At 33.7% G+C, this 18,424-nt stretch overlaps 1 protein-coding gene across 1 annotated transcript in view; it reads right to left on the reverse strand.

Moving 5' to 3' along the window:
- Positions 1 to 7,008, reverse strand: part of LOC134853898 (dual specificity protein phosphatase 8-like) — a 37,998-nt gene extending 30,990 nt beyond the window's left edge. The window contains exons 1-2 of the mRNA XM_063869860.1: positions 6,821 to 7,008; positions 6,522 to 6,628 (exon numbers count right to left, since the gene is read on the reverse strand). The gene's annotated coding sequence lies outside the window, so the exon portion shown is untranslated. The remainder of the gene's footprint in view (positions 1 to 6,521; positions 6,629 to 6,820) is intronic.
- Positions 7,009 to 18,424: the final 11,416 nt, after the last annotated feature.

Raw genomic sequence — 18,424 nt, forward strand, 5'->3', positions numbered from 1 at the left:
AACCGTTCAAATCTTGCGCGGTTTTTGAGCAGTTTTTTTAGATGAAACGTTCAAAAACCGCTCAAGACCCTCATTTTGAAGCAAGATTTTGAGCGTAATTGTCTAAAAAAACCGCTCAAACCGCTCAAATCTTGCTTCAAATTAGGTGAAAAATCTCGACTCGGGCAAGCTGTTCCCTCGTTATTTTCAATCGAACTCCAAATTTTTACCTTTTCATTTTTGAAAAAAAATAGTTACACGGATTTTATTATTAGTATGTTTTTATTAGTAAATCACGTGCTCTATCTATTTTTCTACGTAAAAACAGATTAAATTCCAGATTGAACTTAAGGCTAAAAAAACAGAATCGGAAAAAACTTAGACGCAGAAAAAAATTTCAGATTCAGAAAATTAGACGGGATATGATTGTCAGTTTTTTAGACAAATTAATCACCTGGAGAACAGTCAGAAATCCGATCTAATAACAATTCCTATTCGCAAGCGTTAAAACGAAAAAGTTAGCAGAATGATAACTTTTTGGCTCTTTTTCCTTCCCCCCCCTGCAAAATTTTACATGTGAAATTTTGTTCAAACCACCCGAACATGTGAAATTTTACATGAGAAATTTTGTTCAAACCATCCTCAAAGTATCATCCCAGGAAAAAAGTCCTATTCACAATTTGTTCGAACAAATTGTGAATAGGACTTTATTCCTGGGATGATACTTTGAGGACAAAAAAAATCGTTTTTTTTTACGAAATTGTTTTTGAGTTTATGATTGTCAATGCTCGAGCAATCTATCTCGAAGACAATCTAAAACTAACGTTTATAATTCGCGACAGTATAAAACCGATCTCCGTCAGTACAATCAAAATCGATTTTATAAATAAAAATCACATCCTCAATCTTATAGTTACATGCGCGGCTACACGTCGCAAATATACTTCTTAAGACGGATATAATTGCTTCAATTGTTTTTTTCATGCTTAGTTCCATCGGCTGCCACACAAAACAAATGAATTCTCCATCTTTTAGCTTATTATTCATTAATAAGTTCAATTGACTATCACATCCGATGATTATGTCAGGAGTTATATCCAAAATCAGAACCATGTTAAGACTATAACCAAATACTTATTAAGTTCAAATGCTTTAATAATATCTGTGAAACTTTATTTTTAAACTGTTGATTTCTCTGTAACAAAAAACAGAGCAGGCAAAGATACAAGTTATGGCCTCAGCAAAAATTAATTCAACGAAACATAAAATTGCAAATATGGGTCCTAGATGAAGAAGAGTATGTCGCATTTAGAAGCGATATAATTCATGAAACAATCTTTAATTCCAAAGGTTGAGGTGTGATGATAGGGATTATTACCTGAAAAGTTAAATCCAAAATTGAGGCCTGATTTAGATACATTCGGGGAAAATCATAAAATATTTAATTTCTTAGACAGAACTGTTTCCTTTTAAGGAAATGAACAGACAAAAATCTATTCGCATTGCTTTTCCTTATAATCCAAACAGGTCTAAAAAACAGATTTTTTTTACAAAAAATTGCTGAACCAATTGATTATGTACAAAAGTTTAAAGTCTAAATCTCTACGGTTAAAAAAGTTTGAACAACTGGAACAAAAAAATAAACATAATCAAAATAAAAATTTTTAGTGCCATCTGATTTTGAAGTTTTGAAAAAAATAGTCGAACTGATTCAATACGCTTAATTATTTAAATTATCAGTGATAGCTCTGATTTTGACACTACAAAGATGCCCTTTTCTTTAACCCTTTATAACTGTTCAATACATTATTGAGCAATCTATGATAAAACAACGCATACAGAAAATTTTTTGAATAAACTTGAATAAAATGGGATTAAAACTGAATAAACATGAAAAACTGGACCCAAAAACATGATCCGAATCTTCAGTGAAAAAATACGGCATTTTATTAAAGCTTGCGCACCACAAAAACCAGTATTTATTTACACTTATTAGTCAAAAACACAATTGGAGTTGATTATTTTTTAGCATTACCAATTTTGAACAACATGCAAGAACACAACTTACTCGCGACCGCTCCAACATTTAAAACATTAAATTTCAGGTTTAGGAAGTTTTCCATAAATTTTGTTTTGAAGATAAAAACAATTGAAGTCTACGAAAGATTAAGTGAACTAAAGTTAATTTTATCTGACAATTCTTTAGATTGTTTTGAACTCAATTCAATGTTAGATGCTATTGTTAATTCATTTTATTTTGTTTTAGCGAAGTACTTACACTTTTTTTCATCTATTGTTTTTAATGGAAAAGTATTTTTTTTATGTAGTTGAAAATTAGGTCCAGAAATTATATGGCTAAGTTTACGAAGTACAGAAATATTGTACTAACAATTTTCCTGTTAAAAAAACTAAAAAAACTACTCAGAAAATTTAGCAAAGAGCCAATAAAACTATTTATTTTTGTTCACTTGAGAAAACAAGAAGCAAGAGTTGAGCGATCAAAAAACTATGATTTGAAAAAATGACAAAGAAGTATAGAAATTTTTCTTTACTAGCAATGTCCAAAGAGGACGCTATAACAGTAAACTTGTGTCTGAAAAGAAGATGATAATTTCATAAGAAGGGATTTTAGAGCAAAACGCTCAAAATATTTAACCTAAAGCTTTTCAACGACAGTAAAAAAGACACAACTAAGGTTGATTACGAAAACAACCTAGACTGCTCGTATCAGGGCGAAGCCCTGAATGTTCCGACTACCGTTTGAGGTTTCATAAGCAGTAATAACAAAAAAAAGTTAAACATAATAAAATAAAATGAAATTTTTTTTTCTAAAATTTGAAATTTTTTAATGAAAATCATCCCCCCACACGCCAAATAAAGTACAAAACAATAGATTTTGCTCCTTGCAACAAATCAATTATGGCGAAAAGGCTTCTTTCAACCAATTTGGAACGATTTCTAAGACGGATTAAATCTACGCTTACGCGTTAATAGCGCGAAATATATCGCGCGTTATTTGTCCCATATTGGCCAAAATGGCAACCTTTAAACCCCCATAACTTTGCGAAAAATAGTCATAGGTGAAATATCTTTTCAAATTTAAGCTCAGGACAACAATATCTTTCTAATGATATAAAAATATTCCGTCAAAAACGGCTAGTTAAAAAGTCGAAATTTGTCTGAAAAAAAAACCCACCCGAGCACAAATATTCCGTTACTTTCGTATCGAAAGTCGGAACAACTACCAGCAGGCTTAATCAATGCTTTCAATGTTCGCAGTCTAGTAAACATAGAAAGAATGCAATAGCAACGGCAAGTTTTGACTCCTCAGAATCTTAAGTAAAAAATTTCTTTACTTATTCTACATCAGGTGTTAGTTTAGTTAGAGCAGTTTCATGGAAACTCCTAACATTCTTCCAACAACAAAAAACTTCGGTGTTTGGCGAAATAAGCTTTCCAAATGCGAAAATGATTCATTTCAGTAGCTCTGATACTGATGAAAATTCAACAAATGAACTAATCAAAGAAAACAATTTTGAGCAAGCAACGAATCTGGTAAATCGTGGTAACAACACACTAGATCTAGCGTTGCAAACAACTGTTCTGATTGCAACCTATTATTTTTTTTACTAGCGTGTCCTTAACAGCAACCAAAAACCAGAGATAAATCAAAAATGGTCAATGGTCCCAATTTTTTTTTTTTAAATCTACAAAATGTAAGATAAGTAAAACTTAAAATCCAAACTGGACAAGAAACGTCAATCCCTTCCACTGTCGATTATTTCAAGAACATCGAACCTAATGAAAATATTCAAAACTCAGACAAGGATTTTTAGGTTGAAGCCATGACTTACGGCTAGCAATGGAAAAAACGATTGAAGCACTAGAGTAGGACAGAATAGACTACCAAGAAGTCTTGCCGTCATAACCAAATACTCACTTGATTTTGAAACTTTTCAAAAAAATTTGAAAAGCGGATTATTGAGCCGAAACAATGATTCAATCAATACGATTACCTCAGAGGATGATTAAGTAATGTTTCTCAAACAGGATTTTCAATCTCTTTTTTTTTCACCCAAAAAAGAGTCAAACTTCATCGATCTAAGGAAGGGCAGTAAGTCTGAGTTTTGTGATACGTAGAAGATCAAAAAGTAAGTAGCAAGCCAAGAGCAGTGCCCGCCACCTTTACGACCCGAATAAATGGAAATGTTTAGTTGATTTGGATGAAGAGTGTGCATAATCTTATATGAGAACCAAAATTTTCTTTAAAGCAATCATCTAATTATAAACTTCTTAAGAGCAGTAGCATAAGATCGTGGAGACGTGTTCCTTGAACTCATCTACTTTTGTCAACGGAAGCTGAGAAGTATTGGAAAACGTAGAGGGTCGGATAGGCTAGAAAAAAGGTGCAGCAAGGATTTTCAACCTGGCCATAAAGAAACCACAACCAGAGTAGGTCTCGTATAACTTAATATCTATACCAGCGGATGATGCACCATGTTACGATAAACAAATTGTGATTTCTGAGCAAGATATGAAACACTGTTTTTCTCTGAGCAATCACGAGTGCAAGAGAAAATTATATGAATTGAAAACAACGAGAAGCTTGAAGATGGCAGAATCCATTTTCTAATCGACGTATCTCCACTACGTTCTAAACCTTATATGATATGCATTTGAAAAAAACCACAAAAATTGATTTAGTCAGCTGCAGCAGCAACACCTAAGTTGTCATTAAATGTGAAGTGCAATTTTTACTCGAACGGAAACTCTAACTTTGTTCAGATGTTGTTTTTTTTAAATAACGGATCGGTTGAACTGGGTCAAAAAATTCAAAAACCAGAAAAAATAGTAGCTAAAGTGACGGTAAAACGCTAAAAACATCTGCAAACAAAAAGAGATGATTGATGTGTTCGTTGCACGCAATCAATTGACCGAATGGAATCTATTTTATATGAGTATCGAGAAAAATTTTGAAAAAGAAAAAATCGAAACTTAAAATAGAAGTCTCATCGAGGAAAGTGAGTTGCTAGGGTTGGTGCTCTAGCCTTGTATCTGAAAAGCAAAAATGGTTCTCCGCAGCCGTTTAATATTGTACGCAATAGCTTTTTCCCTCTTAGGACAGAAAAAAGTAGCTTTATATGCCTCAGTTTTATCGATTTTTTTTTACTCTAAATGAAACTTTTTAGCTTTGATATTGAATATTTTGGCTTTCCACGTTCGTTGGAAAATCTATTTTATAATTTCATATCATTCAAACTATTTTCCAGTGGTTATAAACATGTCTCAAGTACCTATTGAACGAGAATGGGGGGGGCATTGCTTAATTGATCCAAATGATGTAGAAAGAGCCTTAGAAATGAGTTTGGAGTTCGAAGAATTTGTCACAGTTTTCCATACCCTGAACTGAGTCACAAAAAACAGTATTGCAATTTAGGTTTTGATATTATTCAACATATTAAAATTTATTTAAAGTATTAGCTATGGTTCATTAATGTAATTCATAATAAAAACTTTCCATGTTGCTTTTTTAAGAAATTCCGCCTGAAAAAAATGCAAGTTTTCCAAAGTCATGAAGGAGTTGTACCAGTGGCGGATTTTTTTGGGGGGGGGGCGGGAGGGGAGGGGAGAGGGGTTGGCGGACGCTTTCTCTCCTCAGGGATTCATCCCCCTATCGACCAAAGGGTCCCCTTTGTACTATTTTGAGATATCCATTTTTGGATGACTGGCCTTAAAACTTTTCTAGAGGCGCCTTTGGCGCCATTATATACTAAATTTGAGGGGAGAAGAGGCGCCGAAAAATGCGTTTTTTAGTCGAAATGTGCCAAAAAGTGCTTAAAAACGCAATTTTTGGCCTGTTTTTTGAAAAAGTTGCCTGCGGAGCAGAAACTTTGGTCAATATAGGGTGTTTATAGAGATTTGCGAGAGCTCAGAAAATCAATTGGTCGACCTAAAAAAAAGGTCGAGAAAAATTTCAAAATTTTTCTGAAAATCCGCCCCCTCCCTCTCGAAAAATTCCTAGATCCGCCGTGCCTGAGTTGTACAAGCTTTTATTCCTAATTAGCAATGACTTTACAAAAGTTTATTATTAGGTCGAAACCAATCTTATCCAGCACAAAGCTAAAATTTTGAATTATAATATTAATATTCTGACCATGCCATTGACTTGTCGGCCTTGAAGTGTCCAAAAAACTCAATCATAAGTGTCATAACTGTCAAAAGTATTTGGAAGAAGCTAAAAAAAACGGATCAAAATCAGCCTAAAATCACATTCGGGAGTGATACGCAGAGAACACCAATTAGAGATTTTTCTAGACTATTAATGACTAACAAAAAGTCTGACGTAGGAGAAAAATGATAATTCGAAATTTTTGAAATTTTTAACCAAAAACTTTAAAAAAGCGTTCGGATAAAAAACTGAAAAATTAGCAAAGCACGGTTTCTTTTGCCAAGAGAAATGGGCAAAAACATGGCGTTGCTTTATAATTCCAAGGTTATCAAAAAGCTGAATAAATGATTCACATGAGCAAAGATAAACATACCTGGTCTATTTCTTTGAGGGCGAATTGTGAGACCCAGATATTTGACCTCATCCACAAACTGATATGCCCAAAAGCAGAACCAGTTTAATAATCACCGGCTGATGAAACTTTATAATCATACAAGTTCCATTTGTAAAAACTTCTAGTCATACGGTTTTAGACGTCCAAAAAATTGTATGAAATCTCTAGGACAAGCAATTTTTCATAAATGAAGCTTGAATGGAAATTAAGACAAGTTTTTTTTATAAATTTTATATCCATGAAAATTGTATGCTAGGTATTTTCGGTGTAGTAACTACTTTTTGCCCAAAATTCGTCCGTTGGTGAAGACGTGAAAATCTCAAAAATGTTAAATTGTGTCGTGTATGTTGATGGTATTAGTACCATGTGCCATTTAACTTCGAAAGATTTAACTTTACTGTGTAGAATTTTACGTTTTGTACAATTAGTGAGTCAGATAGCAATTTAACTGAGCCGGTCAACTTAAGCAAATAACACGATGTGTGAAAGTACTATGCCATGTAGTATATAACTTTCGTCATTATGACCATATGGCAGAAATTACACACCACCATTTTGTTTGTAGCTATCTAACTACATACTAGAACCCTCGAAAAGGTTTTGTCTGAAAACAAAAGAGATCCCGTTTTGCTTACAAAGTAAACCAAAAGCCAGTAGCGTGCTGAGGGATGGGTAGTTGAGGTGGGGGGGGGGGGGGGCTTTTTCTTCAACTTTGGCTACCAAATCTTTCCATAATCTCGCCTTGGGCACCATTGCACGGGAGCCATTTGGCCAGCCCTGAAAATTTTTGCTACCTTTTGGGCAAAATTTTCCAAAAATTGCTCAAATGTTTGATCCGAAAAAAGTCAAAAAATTATTCAAAAAATCTCCCGCAGTATAAAAAACCATACGCATATTATTAGCAAATAGGGCAAAGTGATTCGACCAAATTAATTTTCAAAAAAATTACCAAAGGACACTAAGTTATGTAATAAACACAGTTATGGCTTAAATAAACGATAGTTTAATCCACGCAGACGTCCAGTCCTTCTTCTAGACATCAGAAAAAAATTAGAGTTATTTTAGAGTTAGATTGGAGTGTTTAGCAAAAATATTGAGAATTATCAATTAGGAATCCGAATCCCGACTGCAGGGGCGGATTTGTGGGGGGGGGGGGGGATTTGGGTGTTTTGCGGACGCTTTTTTTTTAGGGATTTGACCCCCTGCCGACCCAAAGGGTCCCCCCTTTGGTACTTTTTCAGAAATCCATTATTGGCCGACCGACTCTAAAATTTTTCTAAAGGCGGCTCGGGCGCCAATATATACTAACTTTGAGGGGGAGCGCGCGCCAAAAAGAACGCTATTTTTTGTCAAAGTTTCCCAGAAAATTTGGCCTAAACAGCGTCTTTTTAGTGCTTTAGGAGAGCACGGAAAATCAATTTGGTCGACCTAAAAAAAGGTTGTCAAAATTTTTGAAATTTTTTTTTGTAAAACCGCCCCCCCCCCCCCTCGAGAAATTCCTGGATTAGTTTCTGCCCGACTGGGAGGGTTTTAACCTGACAACAAACTCCTTGCCTCTTTGAGGTGCTTAATTTTGCAATAACATTACGAGGCCAAACTGTGCACTGGATAGGAGCACAAATTTGTGTCTGTATGTTCCTGGATTCCAGAGACAAGTCTTAAAATATGTTCCAAAATATAAGTGGATTCCACAAACAAAATTTAAGTGGACTCCGCATACATATACCTGTAACGTAAATTTTGTCGGCACATTTGTTTTGTTGCGGATTCCGCAACAAGCAATTATAGCTAGTTGTTCTGGATTCCGCAACTGTAAGTGGATTCCGCAAAATGTAATTGGAATCCGCAAATGTAAGTGGAATCCGCAAAATTTTTATGCGGAATCCGCAAATAAAAGCGGATTCCGCAAATTGTAATTGGATTCCGCGTTTTTGTTTATTACTGAACTTGCATATGAACAATTAAAAACTAGAGGTGGAATATTTGATTTATTATCTATAGGAACGCGCAAAATGAACGCAAAAGGACTTATCCGTTTTTCAGCGGAATCCACAAACAAATCTTAAAACATTGGTTAACTATGCGGATGTCAAATTTTTCATTGTGGTTTGAAATGTGTTTGAAATGGCTGTTCAGGGTTTGAAATGGCAATTCGTGTTTGAAATGGGGACAGTTAAGTCACTCATCAGTATTTGAGATGAGATGGTTCAGTTATGCATCAGAAATCATCATCAGTATTTGAGATGAGATGGTTCAGTTTGAAATGGCAGCTAAGTAACTCATCAGTTTTTGAGATGAGATGGTTCAGAAATTATCATCGCGATTATCAGTATTTGAGATGAGATGGTTTAGTTGGTTCAGAAACTATCATTGCACTCATCAGCATTTGAGACAAGATAAAGGACGGCTCGATTGTATATTTTGAAAGCTGATCTGAAATCTCCTCTAAAAACTGGATTAAGAATCCTCGTTTAATTAAAACTGAAAAGAAAAACGTATACAAGCGGTAACTAAAAAATACAGTACGAAAAGTAAAATTATGTTTTTAAATTTTGTTGAGCAATTGGATCAAATTTTCTGTTTTTTTTTCTGAATTCTTTTCCTCGAAATCTCCACTTTTGACAAAGCGTCTGTGTTGTCTTAATGGCTCACTATGGGCACTATGGTATTCATAGTCTGGTGTTTTTGTTGAAATATTTGTCCCCTCGGCTGTTTTGGCTGTTTCTGAATCCTTTCCCTCGAAAACTCCTCCTTCGACAAAGCGCCTTTGCTGTCTTAATGGCTCACTATGGTATTCGTAGTCTGGTGTGTTTGTTGAAGTTTTCTCCAGATAAAGTTTGCGTTTACCTCTGTTATTGAATTTAACTTTCTCTTTCCACAACTTTGTACTCGAATCTTTTGAAGTCTTTGGATTCTGATGTTTGAGCGTATTTAAAAAAAAGCCTTCACAGAGTCTGGACAAACGGAGGGTGTAATACTTCCGACTTGCAGAACGGAAAGGAAGTCAATTATTTCGTCAGCTGAAGAGTGCGAAGAATAACAGCACCGAATGGTTCTCTCAGACACTGCTTTAACCAATCTCCCAGGCATTATCTCGTTTTTAGTGAAAAACATTGCAGTTGGAATGATTGTAAGCAATTCTGGACTTGGGATGCCCGGCTTGCAAGGCAGTTTTAAGTTCGCAGACGCAGACGACGGCTTGCAGAAATAGATATTGGTACTTTCGCCATCTAAGGTGAGCTAATTTTGAATTGAGGAAACAAATTTGTACAGTTGATACTGGCATAATGAAACGTGAACCTTAGTGTTGAATCTAAGTGCAAGCTCTTTCATTAAAAACTCATAACCGTAGCGAGTTTTATTACAAAAATGAACCACATTATTTTGAAATGAACAGAGCCATGCGGAGACGGCTTGAAATATGGCTGAAATACAGCTCTCCCTACAAGGTATGAAATTGGAATTTGTTTTGCAAAACGTTGTGTCGATGTAAACAATATCAAAATTATGAACAGCACCTTCTTGTAAATTGTCGAAAAGATGATTGATTTGCGTCGTATGACCAACTTGCCATCGGAAATTGTCAGTAAAAAGGACAGATTTTTCGTTGGAAACTAGTAGGAACATTACTGAACCTGGACAGTGACCTGCAGGAATAAGAGTGACAGTTAGGGTAGGAGTCTCGTCCCCTTCCAATGAAACATTCAAGGTTTTCTCATTATCTGAATCCAGAGGTACTATATGTAGAGTTAAATGAACATAAAGCAGCAATGCACTCAACAAAACCGCCGAATTTTTTTGACAACAAAATTTCAAGTTATAATGTTTTAACCTTTAGAAGAGCTCAGGCTCATTAAGGCCCATCATGTGATCTGTATGACAGTGCAAAAGAAAATAAATCGTAGAATTGAGGTTCTCACCATTGAAGCGATCGATTGAAACCCCAGGAAATTCTGATATTGGACCGACAAATTCTGACTTAATTATAGAAGGGAGAAGGAGGTATGAACAGTGAGTTAATGAAATAAGGATTGAAGATTTATTTCGATAGTTTTTAAGAAAAGGAAAGACCACCACATTTCGATTGTCATGAGCCCGTTTTGAGTGTAAGCATTTATCCTTGGTTAATTTTTACAGCCAAAATTTTTCATCATTTGGGCACATAATTAAGATTACATGAGTATATCCGAAAAACAGTAACAATTAGCTTCAGTAGAGCCAAATTTCTCGAATCAAAAAGAAATACTTGGGAATTTTAATTCCATAATTATCATTAAAAATTTATCTAATTTAAACTACTATGTAGCACTAATAAAACAAGTAGTAAACTTCCTCAGATGAGGCAATAGAGATGATTTGCAATTTGAGTCAGCACCATTTGCAATTTCAATCAGCACCATATGAGACGGCGATTTGCACTGAAAAACAGTTTTCTTTTAAAAACCTAAAGTAATTTTGTAAAAGTAAATTCTAAAGTCATAAAGGTCAAAAATGAGTTGCAGTGGAAAACTCTACAAACAATGTCCTGAAAAACAGAACGACTGTGAGAACGGAATTGTGTTGGTTTTGTGAGTTGAATAATCGGACCTGCTGCTAAGTGAGGGTTGCCAAACTGTTTGATAAGTGAGAGTTGGCATCAAACTACATTATAATCGGACTTGTGGCCGCTGAGTTGAATTCAAACTTTGGGCGATTGTGTCTACTAAAAACAGTTTTCTTATAAACTAGTCTCAAAACATTTTAGTAACATATTTTGATAATTGAGATTTTGAAACTTACCGATAAGTGAAGCTTGGCATACTATCCGATTGTGTGGGTAATGAGTGACGATGTGTGGTTCTGCGATTCGCAGAAAAAAGAAATGCTATCTGTGAAAGTCTATACTCTGACGGCGGCACTTTTGCACTAAAAAACAATTTTCTAATGAACTAGTCACAAACCAATTGAGAAATATATTTTGAGATTTTAGATTTTGAATTTTACCGATTAGTGAAGGTTGGCATGCTATCCGATTGTGTGCGTAATGCGTGACGATGTGTGGTTCTGCGATTTGCAGAGGAAGGAAAGGCTATCTGTGAAAGGCTATACTCTGACGGCGGCATTTTTGCACTAAAAAAAATTATTTTCAATATTAAGTTGGCCGCGTGGTTAATTTTTATTTATAGATAACGTGCCATCGGCGGGTTCAGTTTCTTAAGGTGTTGTTTCTGGCTGGAAATAGTCTAGGTTTAGCTAATTTTTGTTCAAAAAATCATGAGAAATGTTTTTTTTGGGAAAATATTCCCTTCTAATCAATTCATATCGCAACGCTTCAATTTTCTGCTCATGTTTTTATTAGTACAGAGAATTTCTTTTTTGAAAAATCCGTGTTCTCCTTGTCATGTTTTTTTTATGAACCGCGCAGCACGTACCTTTGAAAAAGGTTTTCTTTGCATCAGCTATAAAATCAATTCTACAGTCACTTTGACGAGTTTGTGACCCTTGAGTTTTGTTCTTAGGTGAAATATTATAGTCCAATTTCTTTTCTGCTAATGTTAGATACAATGAGCCAGTGTTCATTTTCAGTTCATCGAATTTATGCTTATCGCAATAGTTGTGGAAAAAATTGTAGTCTAGCTCCAACATTCTAAGTTTGCAATATTGAAGAATCCAAAACTTTACAATGTTTGGTTCTCTTTGATCAATTGTTGACTTCAAAAGTTATAATTTTGCATAAGTCTTGTTTCACAACATTCAATTGTTTGAAAACATCTCTTTTAATGCTTTGAGTGTATTTTCATTGCCGATATATTTAGTTATTGTTTGTCTAGATCTGATCAAGTTTGTTAACCGTATGAGCTGTTACACAGAAGCTTCATTGTCTCAGACACAACTCCGTCGTGTGGATTCTCCATTTCTTCACGACCAGCATCAACAACAGACATAGCAAAAGTTTAAGTGTTTGCTAGACTTGTACTGAATAAACCAAAAAATGTTTGTACACTGAATCCCAAGTTACAGATAGAAGTAAAGAAGGGGAGCGATGATAGTGACGATTTCATTTTCTAATTTCAAGCTTTAATTCAGTATTCGTTTTAAGTTTTTCTTATAAATTGTCTTCTTCGGCTCAGTTTTTCATGTATTTAATTCTCCATTATCTTTCCAACACAGGTGAGCGTTTCTGAAAATTGGAGGAAAGGTAAAAAACATTGACTTATAAAAACAGTCGGGAGATATCAAATCACATTGAACTTAGCCAGAAAGGGATCCTTTCTGTGTTTTTCAAAGGAAAGAATCAGTAGACAAAAGTCTTTTGCAAGGCAAAATTGTCTTGACATGGTTCTTGACTGCATTGTTTTGTATGAATTCGTCTGAAAAATCTTGACTTTAAAACTGTTTTGAAGTGCTCCCACCACTCACATTCCACATTTATTGAATTTTGCAACCTTTTTCTTTTATATAAGTTTGTCTCAGCTCATCCATTTCTCATTTCTCAATTCCTTTTTCAAAATCTTGATCTGACGAAGATGGACATGCTTATTGACAGGATCATAAAATCAAAAGGGAAAGCCCAAAGCTTCAAATACTGTTTTACATTGATCGCAGAAGTCATCAACATGGATTAAATCAATTTTCTTCTGTTTTTCAGTTGTCTAAAAACTTGTAGTTTTACACTTTAGTCTTGCTTTTTGATAGAAAGACATAACCATGTTCTCGAGTTTTCATGTTGTATTGTTTCTAGGCTTGACTCGTTCAATTTTAACCAAATTCCCATCTTGTGTAAAATCCAGATGGCATCTCCTGACACATTGAGAATGGATACAATTGGCTAGCGTCAGTTCCAACTATTGTCCTGCGAACATTTGACGAGTTACGAATATAAGGATGATCGAAAATGGTTGATAGTAAGACGATATCAAGAAAACTGATTGATGGATCTCCAGTCATAATTTCTCTGTTTTTCTCACACAAACCCTTATCACCATCTAGTCGAGTCGGATTTGGTTCATAGTGAAGGCGGTTTTTGTGACAATTTCTGAGATTTATATAGATTTTAATTGAAATTGTATTTGAAAAATTTAACCTTCTTTGAAATATTCAGTAAAATTTATTTTTTTTTCAAGTTGCTGTACATTATAAACAGCTATTGTTTTTTTTATGTAAGAGGAAATCAGAATGAATAATTTGTTGTTGTTAAAAAGATTACCTTATAAACTCAAAAACAATTTATCAAAATTTAGTGTTTTTTATTTTAAATTTTAATCTAGAAACGTTTCTATCATTTTCTGGAAAATGTCTATCAAAAAACACTTAAAGTGTCTCGAGTTGCCACGCAAAAAAAAGCAAAAGTTCCAATTGATTTTCTTGTTGATGGAAAAGATGATAAGTTTTACTTTTTTCATAGTTTTTGGACGTTTATTTAGTACAAAATACAGTTCTCCGACTAAGTGAAAGTCTCTTTGGAAAAATTTAATCAGTACAAGAGTTTATTTTTGATCGATATTTTGCTTATCAACGCTTTATACTGATGGCTAAATTACATTTGACAAGCAAAAAAGTTTTTTTTACTTCAGAAACTTTGAAATTTTACGACAAAGAATCAAAGACATTTTTATCACCTACTCAAAACCTAAACCTGTTATAACTTTCCAACAAATTTACTTTTTCTCCATTTCTTTGAACAACCTAGTTCAAAAAATTGAATCAATTCTAGCATCTGGTCAAAAAAAGTGAAACAATTTTTGCCTCTTGTCGAAAAAATTGAGACACTTCTTGCATTTTGTTGAAAAAAAAACAAACACTTTTAGCATCTTGTGAATTATTTTTCGCATTTTGTAGAAAAAACTAAAAAGCAAATTAGCATTTTTGTTTTAAAAAAAAACGAAAAACTGTTAGCATTTTTTTTGAAAAAATTGAGTCATCTTTCGCAATTTGTTTAGACAAAATGAAAACTTTTTCGCTTATTGTGAAAAAAATAATAATTTTTTGCAGCTAATTGAAAATCAAAATACATCTTTTTAAAAATTTAAATGTGAATGCCAGGGTATCTTTTCAGAAGTGTTCAGAAGGGTATCTTTTCTGAAGCATAATACTTTGTGGAAGTAAAATTAGAACTAAAGTTCGAAATGAGTTTACCACATGTTTCTAGAATAAATCGCCATATACTATAGACTTTGCTTAAAATATTTGTGTGTGTGCCTATTGCATGTATCTATCTTAGTTTTTCATGTCTTAAAATGATAATTGTCGCTTTCAAAGAGAACTATGCAAAAGTCGAGGAAGGATAAATGAATGTGAAACAGTTTCAGACTTGTAATCATAATCAGAATTCCATACATAAAACAAACTTATTCTACTTTCTGTCTTCGGTAATCTGAAAACTTTTGCCGCTTTTTCTACTGCATATAATCGCCTTTTTTTCATAAAAGTACCATCTATTGCATATAATCGCATTTTTGTGTCCATGTGTGTGAAGCACGTGAGCATTTGTGTTTTCCTGCTGTGCCTCCATTGCTTATGTATTAAAGTTCAGTTTCCGGTTACAGTTATATCTTTCGAATTGTTTCGAAAAACTTCTAAGAGTACACCTTAGCCTTCTTATAGTTTCTTACTAACATACATATAGGAATATATACAAACTTACATATGTCTTTTTAGTGCTTCGAAGCTTAATATTTCATGGAAGTAAATTGGAATGAATGTTAATTTCGAACTGATTTTTTTAGATATTTGTAGAAAGGTTCGCTAATTACTATAGATTTGCTATAAAATAGTTCTTTGTGTGTGCAATGTCATGTATCTATGTTTGCTTTTCATGTTTAAAAAAAATTGTGTCTTTAAAAGGGTTTATCCAAAAGCTGAGCAAGGATAAACGATTGCGAAAAAGTTTTAGACTGTAGCCACAGTCAGAAGTCTATACTTAAAACAAACTCATTCTATTTTTAGTCCTTGGTAACCTGAAATTTCTACTAATTATTTTATAAATATCTACTATTGCATTTAAATGCATGTTTGTGACCATATGTGAAGCACTGTGTATTTGTGTAAGCCTGATTTTCTTCTTTTGTTTGTGTGTTGAGTTCCAATTCAAGTTCAACTTCCCGTTAACGGTATGGATCTCAAATTCTTCGAAAAGTCTTCTAAAGGTATATCTTAGCCTTCAGATAGGTTCATACATTATTCGAACAGAGATATATACAAACACGCACAAATATAAGATACATACAAAAATTTACAAATAACAGAAGCAAAAAATTAAAAAAAAATTAAGTTTAGTCACACATGCAAACATATTTTTCAATGTACACAACATAAATGACATCATACAGATAAACAGACCTTTAATCAAACCTACATACATGCGTGCAGACATACAAGATGAAGTACACATTTATAATGCATACAGGTAATTAGTAAGTAAAATACAAATAAACAAACAGACATTAGTTACGGGGACCGACCTTTTGCCAGACCGACCTTTTACCAGAAAAGTTATAACATGGACCTTTTACCAGAAAAGTTATAACATGGACCTTTTACCAGAAAAGTTATAACATGGACCTTTTACCAGAAAAGTTATAACATGGACCTTTTACCAGACTCGATAAACAAATTTGATTGACAGATGTATTGACGCCGTTCGTTTAGTCTGGTTAAAGACAATGATTTCACGGTTTTCTCAGCTAAGTTTTGTTTGTTCTAACAGCTTCCTTTTTGAATCTTCCACTAATTTAAATTTATCTTAACTGAATTATTAAATTGTGGTCTGGTAAAAGGTCGGTCTGGTTAAAGACCTAGCCCCATTAGTTACATGTAAGCTTACATACACACAATAACATATAGAAACAAACATTATAACTTAAATAATGAAAAATATTTCATACTTACAAAACCTTCATTTTAGGCTCTTTTGGTATACATAACGATCATTAGGCAATCATTGTGATCATTGGATAAACAATGAAAAAACCTAATGGGAGCGTGAAATAGAAATTTTTTCATTGAAATAATTAAATTCTACTACTAGTTGAGACTGCAAACTCGCCACCAGTAAATCGGATTCAGGTTTGTTAATTTCTTTTTAATATATGGAACACTCTTTGAAGGATGGAACAGATAGTTAGGGCAGGTTTTAACCGCAAAAATTGACTGTTTTGAGCAGGTGTTCAACCCTATCGTTGTGTCGTTTTTCCAGGCCACCGTAATTAATACGAGATATCTCAGCCATTATATACCCATTTTGTTCTGATAATTACTCTATGGTCGGTCCATATTGAGAGTTTTTGGGCATCAAGTCAACTATGGTCTTTTACGCATCACAAAATTCAGCAACTCGAACTTATCTTGACTTTTTTTCAAAAACCTAATGAAAGCGGTCTGAGACGCTATTCAATTTGACCGATTCTTCTGAAGTGGTTTTTCAATTGAGGGACCGGTGATATGACTACCGTTTGTAGAAGATTGATCCTATAATGAGCGGGAAACAATTTATAGGATCTATTTACTATTTAGACCTCAAAAAATCCTACTAGCAGCAGGATTGCCAAAACTCAGCTTTTAGAACAGAATATTTTATCGAGTAGCAGAATTTGATTACACGGCACAATTTGTCCTTTTTCGCATTTTTTTTTTCAAAATAATAAAACAAAGCTGAAATTCTATTTCCAGAACACCATCTATACACTACCCGACTACATTTCAGACAAAAACTGCTTTACTTCTCAGAAACACAAAAAATGAATCTATCTGCGACTCAACTTGTTAGTATTTTGCTGACTGAAAGTGTTCTGCTCGCTTTTCAAATTGTTTTGATAATCTGTTGTTAGTGATAATTTAAAAAAACATTATTTTCCAGCATGCAAAAAAACCGCAAAATATGAACTGACCTAACCAGACGAAAAATCTTTATCATTCTATAATAATTGCGAATGATGGCAAAAATCAAAAACTTATACAGAGTGTTCAAAGTTGATTCATGTTAAATAATGCAAAAAAACTTATTATTTCGATGCGGCGCTTGCGTGTAATTAGTTCCAAAACGTTTCGATGTCAACAGGCTTCGTTGCGTCTTTGAAAAAATTTGTCAACACCGTTTGAAAAATCTCAATGCCTTCAAAAACTCAAATACTTTTGTTGGCGTTTTTGGACAATCATTCAAAACTTGCTCACGGTCTTCTCTCTAGATTGGACAATTAAAGGTATAGAGAGTTTAAAATGTTGGCACAATTTCGAATTGGAACACAAAAAATTTTCAAAACTGGCAGATTGCTCATTTTAATTATTTGTATCTGTTCGAACTTTTTGCTACTAGTTATTACAGCACACAGAAATTAAAGTGTTGAAGTCAAAGAGCCTATTTGAAAAATAAGGGGATTTGAAATTCATCGCGTAAATTACACTCACTGTTCAAATATATTGATGAATTTACGCAGTCACAATAACGACAGAAGCTGAACAACCTTTTCAGTAAACAACGTTTCTCAGAACAATCATCGAACTCGTCATATATTAGGCAAAGTTGATGAGGTTTCAAGACCCTTATTTATCAAATGTACAAGAGTGAAGCTCTTTGTGGTGTTACAAAATAACGCCTCTGAAAATTATTTTGCTTTTTGATCAAAAAGAGCTATTCGTAAGCTTTGTTAGTCTTCTGTTAATATTTTGGACTCTTTGCCACCCCCAAATGTTTCAAGTTTTTTTGTTTCCACAGTAGATTAACGTTTTTTGAGGCTAAATGCGTGAATTTACGACTATATAAAGTATGAACCCCTATAGAAAACAATCAATTGCTTCATAGATTTGATTGTGTCTCCATAGTCGAGCAATAATTGATTATAGTCTGAAGAAAACCAAAATAAAAAAATGCATTGTTTCATTTTTTTTTAATTCACACCTGTTTGAAA

The sequence above is a fragment of the Symsagittifera roscoffensis genome, chromosome 9, assembly GCF_963678635.1.
Source record: "Symsagittifera roscoffensis chromosome 9, txSymRosc1.1, whole genome shotgun sequence".
In the NCBI taxonomy this organism is placed as follows: Eukaryota; Metazoa; Xenacoelomorpha; order Acoela; family Convolutidae; genus Symsagittifera; species Symsagittifera roscoffensis.